Source organism: Phoenix dactylifera, chromosome 2, assembly GCF_009389715.1.
Source record: "Phoenix dactylifera cultivar Barhee BC4 chromosome 2, palm_55x_up_171113_PBpolish2nd_filt_p, whole genome shotgun sequence".
NCBI lineage: Eukaryota > Viridiplantae > Streptophyta > Magnoliopsida > Arecales > Arecaceae > Phoenix > Phoenix dactylifera.
The window spans coordinates 13408919-13419298 of NC_052393.1; the positions used below are offsets into that span (position 1 = coordinate 13408919).

The 10380-nt window shown below is 51.5% G+C and overlaps 1 pseudogene; it reads left to right on the forward strand.

Annotated features, from left to right (window-relative positions):
- LOC103700171 lies at positions 1-3749 on the forward strand (annotated as a pseudogene).
- Positions 3750-10380: the final 6631 nt, after the last annotated feature.

The following is a 10380-nucleotide window of genomic DNA, read 5'->3' on the forward strand; positions in this document are numbered from 1 at the left end:
CCTTCGTTCCTACTTTCGAGAGAATATACGGAGAGAATGGCAGGAGGTCAGGAATTGAAGTTGTTGGGGTTGTGGGCGAGCCCATTTGTGTTGAGGGCAGGAATTGCTCTAAACCTCAAGGGGGTGGGCTACGAGTTCTTGGAGGAGGTGCCGGGGACTACAAGAAGATGCCTGTCCTCATCCACAACGGCAAGCCCATCTGCGAGTCCATGATCATCGTTCAGTATATCTGTAAAAGAAGAAGGGGGAAGGAGTGGAAGAGAAGGAGAAGAGAAAGATCCTTTGTGATTGCATATGGGAAACAACCACAGCCTACCTTTTATAAGGAGAAGGTGGCTATCGTATACAACGGCTAATGTACAGTTCCAACAGCTACTATCTCAAGTAATGTACAGTCACGTCACTAGCTAAGCTAATGCACAGCTAAGCTAACATCCTCCCTCAACTCAAGATGGGAGCGAAGATGTCATCTTGAGTTTATGAACTAAATAACGATGACGCCCCGGTGGATGTGCCTTCGTAAAAATATCAGCAAACTGATCCGCAGAAGCAACATATATCAACTGAAGAGTACCTTGCTTGATATGATGCCGAATGAAGTGACAGTCTATCTCAATATGCTTCGTTCGCTCATGAAACACATCGTTACGAGCAATCTGCATGGCACTTACGTTATCACAATATAAAGGGAAACTACTAGTCAAAAGAACACCCATATCATACAGTAGCCATCGAAGCCATAAGAACTCAGAGGTAGTATCTGCCAGTGCACGATACTCAGCCTCTGTACTGGAGCGAGAGGCAACCGTTTGCTTCTTACTTTTCCAATAGATAAGAGATGACCCAAGCAAAAAACAATATTCTGTGGTAGAGCGGCGATCTGTAGGGTCTCCAGCCCAATCAGCATCAGAATAGGCCTGTATATCTAAAGTGGAGTAGGCTGAAAAATGAAGGTCGTAAAACAATGTACCCTTAACATACCGAAGGATACGTAGGACTACTGCATAGTGTGTAGAGCGCGGTGCATGCATAAACTGACTAGCTAGGGTGACTGCATAAGAAATGTCAGAGCGTGTCCCAATCAGGTAGATGAGATTGCCAACCAACTGCCGATACAGAGTTGCATCTGTCAATAGTTCACCATCTGTGGGAAGAAGCTTAACATTCATTTCCAGAGGACTATCTACGGTCTTGCTATCTGTCAACCCAGCACGAGATATCAACTTGGAAGCATACTTAGCCTGTGAAAGATAATAGCCATCTGAGTTAGAAGTCACCTCGAGACCAAGAAAGTAGCTGAGAGGGATAAAGGTTGTAGAAAATGGCCTTAAGGTAACCTTTACTGACAAAGGTTGTGATGTGCAGGATCAGATGATGGGTCAGTTCGTTGGGACCGGGCGTAAAGTTCACTACAAGAAAATACACTTTCAGCGACCACTTTCGGCGACTAAATGAATAGCGGTCGCTGCAAATAAGGCTATTTGCGACCAACATCCTTGTGATTGTCCTACACCGACTAAATGCATATTTAGTCGCGGAAAATCACAACCAAGTTGGCGGGGTGGAGGTAAAACGTTTGGCGACTAAATAATTGTCCAACACCAAGTAAATGCATATTTGGTCGCGGAAGAGCAATACCAAGTTGGCACGAGTCCAATATTTCGCGCGGGCTGGAGGTAAAACTTTTGGTGACTAAATTTTGGTCCTTAAAGATTCACCTCCAGCGGCTAAAAAAAATTTAGTCCAGAAAAACTTTTACGAATGACGCCTTTTTCCAATGAAAAAATTGGGCAGAAAGTTTGAGTTTTTTAGCGACCAAACTTTTGGTAGTGGAAGGTTCCCGTAAAATCGAACGATGTTGTACTAGCCCCTGTAAGATAATGATATTTATAATGAATGATTATGGATTCTCCAACATTGTGTATACTTCTATTTGGATGAGCAAATGTATTGTGCAATATGGATAATGGATAGGCTGTGTTGGTTGTACAGGATTTGGAACAAGCCCAAAAATAAATATTAAGCTTATAATTTGAATTATTAATTAAATACAGGTTAATACTTTCTGCCACCAAAAAATGTTTGTTGCCAATGCATTCCAATACATTCTACGACCAAACTATTGGTGGGGGAAGATAGACATTCAGTGACCATTTTTTGGTAGCGGAAGACAAACATTCCACGACCAACTATTTGGTCGGCATTGAAATTAGCAACAACAGATTTGGTCGCAGAAAATTTTCTTCGGCAACCAAACGTTGGTCGTTGTTGGTGTACTAGAATCTTAGTCGCTGAATATGTATTTTCTTGTAGTGGTTGGTCGTCTATTTGAGCTCGCATCATTACATGTACCTACCTAACTTTAGTCCTATTCCATCTGTTGCTGTTGTCTACTCGAGTCTTTGGCATTCTCATTTGGGGCATGGTTCCTTGTCTCGTGTCCAGTCTTTGCCTTCAAGCGGTTGTTTGGGAGAAGTTAATTTTCAACCTTTTGATTGTCTCTCTTGTCAATTAGGTAAACAAAATGCTCTGATACCATATAAAAGAAGGAGGGGGAAGGAGTGGAAGAGAAAGAGAAGAGAAAGATCCTTTGTGATTGCATATGGGAAACAGCCATAGCCCACCTTTTATAAGGGGAAGGTGGCTATCGTATACAACGGCTAATGTACAGTTCCAACGGCTACTATGTTAGGTAATGTACAGTCACGTCACTAGCTAAGCTAATATACAACTAAGCTATGCTAATGTACAGCTAAGCTAACAATATCGACGAGGTTGGGCCGTAGTAGGACCTTCCATCGATCCTGCGCTCTGATCCCTATGACTGTGCGATTGCCCGCTTTTGGGCCGTCTACATAGATGACAAGGTATACCAAATTACTTCTCTGCCTTTCTTCCAGATCGTTCAGTATTATATCGCTTTTGGGCAGTTTTTAACTTCCAGAACTAGATTTCACCTTTATCTTGGTTGGGTTGTGTCGGCGATAAATCGGTTGGGACATTTTTCTCTCTCTGTGTCAAGCACGTCAGGATGGGTGGGTACTACTTTATCACTCATCCCATAGCAGTGGAAGGTGGGTGCTCGTCTGGGACCGCCCTTTGCAACCCCATGTTTCCTGACTATAGGCGTGCGTCTGATCTAACTCGGGCTTGTATCACGGTTGTTTTACCCATCCCAATTGCAGTTGACTCTTACTGGGCTTACTCCAAGCAACCTAACCATCTATGAACCCAATGAAGCGAAATAGAGAAATTGAGTTCATTATGTAACACTAACGAGCCATGTTTTTTTCTGTTCTTACCTTCCGTCTCAGTGGTTCCCTTCTCTGATAAAAATCATAAAAGCAAAGGCTGATGACGAAGAGACGGCCGAAGCAAGAGAGCAAGTGATTGCCGGACTCCAGTTGTTGGAAGAGGCTTTCGAGAAATGCTCCAAAGGCAAGGACTTCTTTGGCGGGGAAAGTGTTGGCTACATTGACATTGCGTTTGGGTGCTACTGTGGGTGGCTCAAGGCGGCGGAAAAGATGGCCGGCATCAAACTACAACACAAGGAAAAGACACCTCTCTTGATGGGATGGGCAGCACGTTTCTGTTCGGCCGATGCCGTGAAGGAGTTGATGCCGGAGGTCGACAAGGTGGTCGAGTTCGGCAACATGATTCGGGCCAGGCAGAATGCTGCTGCCACAAACAGAAAGTCTTCGACTTCTGAAAGGCGGTTTTGGTGGCATAAACGCTTCAAGTTCAAATAAACATTGGTGGGGATTGTTGCTGGAAATTAGACCCGGGGGCGACCACTGGCTGAGAAGGAGGAGCTCCGAGAGGTGGTGCGGCGGTGGACTGCATCCTCCGGAGAACCTGCAAGAAGCCGGTAGCTGGGGTTTCCGGCGCCGACCCTCCGATGCTTAAGTCAGAGGAAAGCTTTTGTGAAGAAAGGGAGAGACTGTATGTAGAAGTCAGAAGAATCCCCCATGAGAGGAAGAAGTTCCCCTTTTTATAGGAGGGAAGCTAGGATTACCTATGATGTGACTAAGCGAATTAATGGGTTAACGTCATGATTGGGCGTGACCATGTAAACTAATAAGTTGTCGTGGATGACTGAACAAGATTGAGTGAGTCAACGAGTTGCCGTGGATAGCCTGAGATTTTGGGCTGGCCGGAGATCCGTGGAGATCGTGCGCATTTAATTGTTGTCAGTCGCTTCGGCGGAGATCGCGGGATTGGATCCCGAATGAGGAGGAGGGGGACTTGATTTTCAGTGGAGTGGAGAGCTTAGCCTCATCCTTTGGCTGGGTCTTCTTCGGACTTGAGGTCGATCTCGCTCAGCTTGGCCAAGATCAGGGCCGCAAGGCTGTGAGCTCCGAGGTCGGGCGTCTTGAGGTCGGGCGTCTGGAGGTCTGTTAATGTTGCGCTCGTCGTCACATGCCGGCAAACCGTCCTCATATTTTGGGCGATCCATTTTTCCCCCAACATTACCCCCTGATTTTCGAGTTCGAGCCGTTTGCGAGCTCGGGCGAAGGAAGTAATTACCTTCATCATGCCAGTGGGGTCGTGTAGCTTTAAATTGCCTCGCCGTTTCACGCGCTTCGGAGCATCTTTAATGAGAGGCGTGCCCTTCTGCTTTTTGAGGTGGTTTCGGGCTGCAGGCCCATGATGAGGCTCCAGGATCCGACAAGATGCCGCTTCGATTCTGCTTTTAAAGCATCAATCCAAGTTGATACGCCCCTTCGGTTTTCGAGGCCGACACGTGGCGCAATCTGGACGGAGAGCGGGATTTGGCTCTGTCGATCTGGGCCGTCGGGGGGGGGGGTCTATATAAACCCCGATCTGAGCTTAAAAGCTCTCATTTGGCCGCCGCAGCTGTTGCCTTCTTCTTCTAGGGCTTTCTTCTCCCCTTTTCTTTCTACCGTTGCTTAGTTTTTTCCCGGCAGTGCTCCGAGGCGTTTTCTGGTGATTGCCTTGATCCTTCACCTTCGGTCGGCGACATTTCCGGTGAAATTCATAGTAGGTCTTCTACCCATGTTTGCTCGGAGGGTTTTTGTCTTTCTGCTTCTTTCTTTCCTTCCTCATTCTTTGTCTTTCTCTCGGAGATGGGTCGCGGTCCGGACGAAGTCGGGTCCGGCTTGACCGAGGAGGAATTGGAGTTGATCCGCGCCTGGTTTTTCCCTCAGCACGGGTTTCATCTTGAGCCCGCGGGGCCGGAAGACCGGATAACGAGATCTCCTCCAAGTCGGATCGGGGTGTACATGGAGACACTCTGGGCCGGCCTGCGGTTCCCCGTGCACGAGTTCATGAACGAGCTCTGGTGGCGTATTAGCTCGTCCCAACGCAGCTCGCTCCGAACTCGTGGAGGACCATCATTGGTTTCTTATCCTTTTGCCTCGTGCACGGGATACCGACCTCGGTGAATGTCTTCCGCTAGTGCTTCATATTGAAGTCCAACCCGGCGGACGGAGAATGGCTCTACCTCGCCTTTCGGGGTGGTAGGCCGTTCTTCTGAGTGCTCCTTCCTCCATCCGTAGGTGGAAGGAGAAATTTTTTTTTCTCTCCTCCGAGCGTACGTGGGAGTTTGACCCGAGGTGGAGGCAGCCTCGACTCAAGGTCATCAACATGTCCCCCAAGCTTTTGGCGGACGAGCAGAGGATTCTCGATGCTCTTCGTGGCCTCGGAGGAGATATTCTTCTGCATGACCTCCTGAGCGAGGAGGCCCTGGTGAACGTCGGCCTAAGCTCGGTGCACCTCGAGGGTAAGGGCAGTTGCACTGCTCCTCCTCTGTCTTGTCATCCTTTGTCTTATTTGTTCCTTCTTTTTTATCATCATTTTTTTTGGTGCCGATTTGACACTTGAGGTTTTCCTTCTTTTCAGACATTGCACAAATGGTGACCAGCAGCGCGGCCCTCTTCGCCAGATACAAGAAGAGAGTGGCTGAGGTCGGCGGGGTTCAACTTGCGCCCAGGAAGAAGGCTAGGTCGGCCTCGACTTCTGCTCCCGCCGGGGTGGCGGATCCTGAGGCCAAGGCTTCCGGGTTCATCCGGAAGGAAGTTCCGTCTGCCGAGCGCGCGAGCTCGGGCTCTTCTAGGGGCGAGAGATTCTGCGGCCCCAGCTTGCCCGGCCCCTGCCTCTCAGCGGTCAAGTCGCCAGGTCGTCCGCCTGCGACGCTCGGGTCCCGAGCCGGGCAGTGGTCTCGGGATCTCGAGCTCGTCTCATCCTTCGATTCCGAGCTCGGGCAGGCCGAGTCTTCCGAGCTCGTCGAGGGCCGACGTCCCGAGCTCGTCCGGGGTCGGGGGCTGCCTTGAGAGGAGGCCCTTCTGTCCGGAGTGGTCGGTCTACGAGGATGACTCGGCCCTCCACGACAGCAACGTTGTGCGCCAGCTGTTCCGTTGCACGCTGCTCCTCTTGACCTTTACTCATCTTCACTTTCTTTCTCTACAGCATCTTCATGAAGTCAACACGCTAGTGCTCATAGCGTCTAAGTGGCAAAATAAGGCTCGGAGGAGCCAAAGGGCGCAGGAGGAGGCCGAGAGAAGGCTCGGCGAAGCTGAGGCCTCGTGGAGGGAGGCCATCGCGAGGATGGAGGCCGCCGAGGCCGGGCTGCGATTCGCGGTCGATCGTCTCAACGAGGAGACGGCCTCGCATGCTCTGGCTAGGTCTGAGCTTCGCGCCTCTGAGGTGCGTCTGGTTGATGCCCGCTCCGAGATCGCCGACCTCAAGTATGAGGAGGGGGTCTTCCGCCTGAAGATCGAGAAACTTGAGGCTCGAGAGAAGAGGGCTTTGGAGCAAGCCCAAAATGCGGTGCAGATCTTTCGGGATTCGAAAGAGTTCCGCGACCTGATGGAGGAGGAGGCCGTGGACGAGTTCATCCACGACTTCGAGGACTTTCGGAGGCAAATGCAGCGGTTTTGTCCCCAGTTCGACCTCAAAGGTATTCGGCCCAGCATGGGGATTGCCGAAAATGAGAGCGAGCCCGGGAGTTCCGACGGTGGGACCGGCAGCACGCCCGCAAGCCCTGAGGCCGAGCAGGAGACCGTCGAGGCCGAGCCCGAGGCGGCTGAGTAGACGGCCCGGGAGGCTCTTCCTGGAGAAGTTGCCGAAGGCGCCCCTGAAGGAGTGTCTGAGGCTGCTCCCGAGGCCATTGGCGAAGCCCTGACCGAGGCCACTGCGGATGCTTGCGGAGACGGACCAGTGGAGGACCCTGAGGTGGCTCCCGCTGAGAATCCCGACGTGATTGTCGTGGATGACCTCGAGGACAACGTTGGGGCTACTGCTGCTCCTTAGGACTTAGATTTTTCCTCTTTTCTTCTTTTTGTAAATGAGGTCGGCCTCTGCAGCCACTGTACGGCCAGATGGGTTGGCCTCGAAATCAAACTTTGTACTTAGCCTTCGGGCTTTTAATCAATGAAAAATCTTCTTTCTCAAATTCCATTGCGTATTTGTATTTGCTTTCATTTGTGCAATCAATAAACTGTTATCCTGGCTGCTTGAGTTGAACTCTTGTTTGGCGAATTTTACCAAGTCTTCGGGCTCGGCTTGCGAAAAAATCTTGTTAAAGCTTTGGGCTCAGACTCCGAAAAAATCCCGCTAAGTCTTTGGACTCAACTTCTGGTAGAATTCGCTAAGTCTTTTGGCTCAAGTTCCGGTAAAATTCGCTATGTTTTTAGGCTCGGCTCCCGAAAAAATTATGCTAAGGCTCTAGGCTTAGACTTCAGAAGAATCCGCCAAGTCTTTGAGCTCGGGCTTGATGTCAGTGTAGATCGAGGCTGAGCTGCCATCGGAGCTTGCATGCCTCTTGACCTCGAGCTTGGTTGAGGCGCTGTTAGGCGGAACCCGAGGTTGAGTTCACGGCCGATACGGCTGGGTGTCCCCGAGCTTGGTCGGGGCATCCTCAGGCAGAACTTGAAGTCGTCGTAGTAGGCCATCTCAAACTAGGTTGAGGCGTTCGAACTTGGCCGGGCCTTTGTTTGGAGAGACTTGAAGTTGATGGAGATCAAGCTGGAGGTTGGCGCTGCGGAGCGTACCGAACTTGGTTGGAGGGCCGCGCATGAGGTCGAGGGAGCTTGGGCTGGCGGTCGACTCTGCGGTGCTTCCCGAGGTCGAGGGAGCTTGGGCTCGCTGTCGGCTCAGCGGGGCATCCCGAGGTCGAGAGAGACTTGGCTCGCGGTCGACTCAACGGGGCATCCCGAGGTCGAGGGAGACTTGGCTCGCTGTCGACTCAGCGGGGCATCCCGAGGTCGAGGAAGATTGGGCTCGCTGTCGACTCAGCGGGGCATCCCGACCTTGGTCGGAGGATCATGCGCGAGATTGAGGGAGCTTGGGATCGCTGTCGATTCTGTGATGCTTTCCGAGGTCGAGGGAGCTTAGGCTTGCTGTCGACTCAGCGGGGCATCCCGATCTTGGTCGGAGGATCATGCATGAGGTCGAGGGAGCTTGGGCTCGCTGTCGACTCTGCGATGCTTCCCAAGGTCGAGGGAGCTTGGGCTCGTTGTCAACTCAGCAGGGCATCCCGACCTTGGTCGAGGGATCATGCGCGAGGTCGGGGGAGCTCGGGCTCACTGTCGACTCTACGATGCTTTCCAAGGTTGAGGAAGCTTGGGCTTGTTGTCGACTTAGCGGGGCATCCCGATCTTGGTCGGAGGATCATGCGCGAGGTCGAGGAAGCTTGGGCTCGCTGTCGACTCTACGATGCTTTCCGAGGTCGAGGGAGCTTGGGCTCGCTGTCGACTCAGCGGGGCATCCCGACCTTGGTCGGGGGATCATGCGCGAGGTCGAGGGAGCTTGGGCTCGCTGTCGACTCTGCGATGCTTCCCGAGGTCGAGGGAACTTGGACTCGCTGTCGAGTCAGCGGGGCATCCCGAGCTTGGTCGGGGTCTTGTTGGAGATGGAGACCAAACTTGGAGTTATCGTGACGGAGCATCCCGAACTTGGTTGGGGCATCCGAGCTTGGTCGGGCATCCAAACTTGGCTGGGAATTCTGAAATTCACAAGCAGATCAACATCAGGAGAGATATCGAATAATTAGGATAGAGCCTTAAGTGGATTAACATAAGGAGGAGTATCAGTTGCGTTCTGAAACATCGAAGACCCCTGGGGACTTTACTGATGATACGTCCGAAAATTTTCGGAGTTCCAGCTTCGAAAAATGGGGATCCCCTCAAGGAACTCCAACTTGTACGCTCTAGGCCGCTGGACTCGAGCAACTCGGTATGGCCCCTCCCAGTTTGGGGCAAACTTCTCTTGCTCGATAGGTTGAGAGGCTTCAGCTTTTCTCAGGACGAGATCTCCCATCTTGAAGAGCTTGACCTTAACCCTGGAGTTGTAGTACTGCGCCGCCTTCTGTTGGTATCTTGCCATGCGGATTCGGGCAGCCTCCCTTGTCTCCTCGACGAGGTTCAAGTTATTTCTAAGCTGAGATGAGTTAGAGACTGCATCGTAGTTCTCCACCCTTAGCGATGGAAGTCCGATCTCCAAGGGGATGACGGCTTTCGTTCCGTAAGCCAGGTTGAAGGAGGTTTCGCCGGTGGCGAGTCGGAATGTAGTTATGTAGGCCCAGAGAACATTGTAGAGATCTTCGACTCATTGCCCTTTGGATCGGTCGAGTCTGGCTTTGAGTCCCTGAAGGATGGTGCGATTCGTCACCTCGATTTCTCCATTCGTCTGTGGATGAGCGACCGAGGTGAAACGATGGTCGATGCCGAGCTCGGAGCAGAACTCTTTGAAGTGGGCATTGTCGGATATGAGGATGCGGAAGAGTCCGAATCTGCAGATTATTGATTTCCAGACGAAGTTCCGCATCTTCGGCTCGGAGATTTGGGCCACCGGTTCAGCTTCGACCCACTTGGTGAAGTAGTCGATGGAGACAATGAGGAACTTTCTCTGTCCGATGGTTTGGGAAAATGGGCCCAAGATATCGATCCCCCATTGGGCAAACGGCCAAGGGGCGCTGATCGAGGCCAGTGGAACTGAAGGTCGGCGTTGAATGTTGGCATTTCGTTGATACCGATCGCTTCTCTGGATGAAGTCCACGGCATCCTTTTGGAGTGTAGGCCAGTAATATCCTTGGCGTAGAATTTTGTGAGCCAAGGCTCGACCTCCTAGGTGGTTCCTGCAGATTCCTTCATGAACCTCTCGCATGGCATAATCCGCCTCTGATGGGCGGAGGCATCTGAGAAGGGAAGAGGTGAATGACCTGCGGTAGAGCTTGCCTTCGTACAAGATGTATCGGAAAGCCTAATGCTTAATTCGGCGGGCTTCGAGCTCATCATCAGGAAGGACTTCGTTCTATAAGTAGATGACGAACGCATCCATCCAGCTTGGTTCGGTCTCGATGCAGAAAGCTGGCTCAGGCTCCTTGGTGCTGGGCACCTGGAGATACTCAAGTGTCACGGT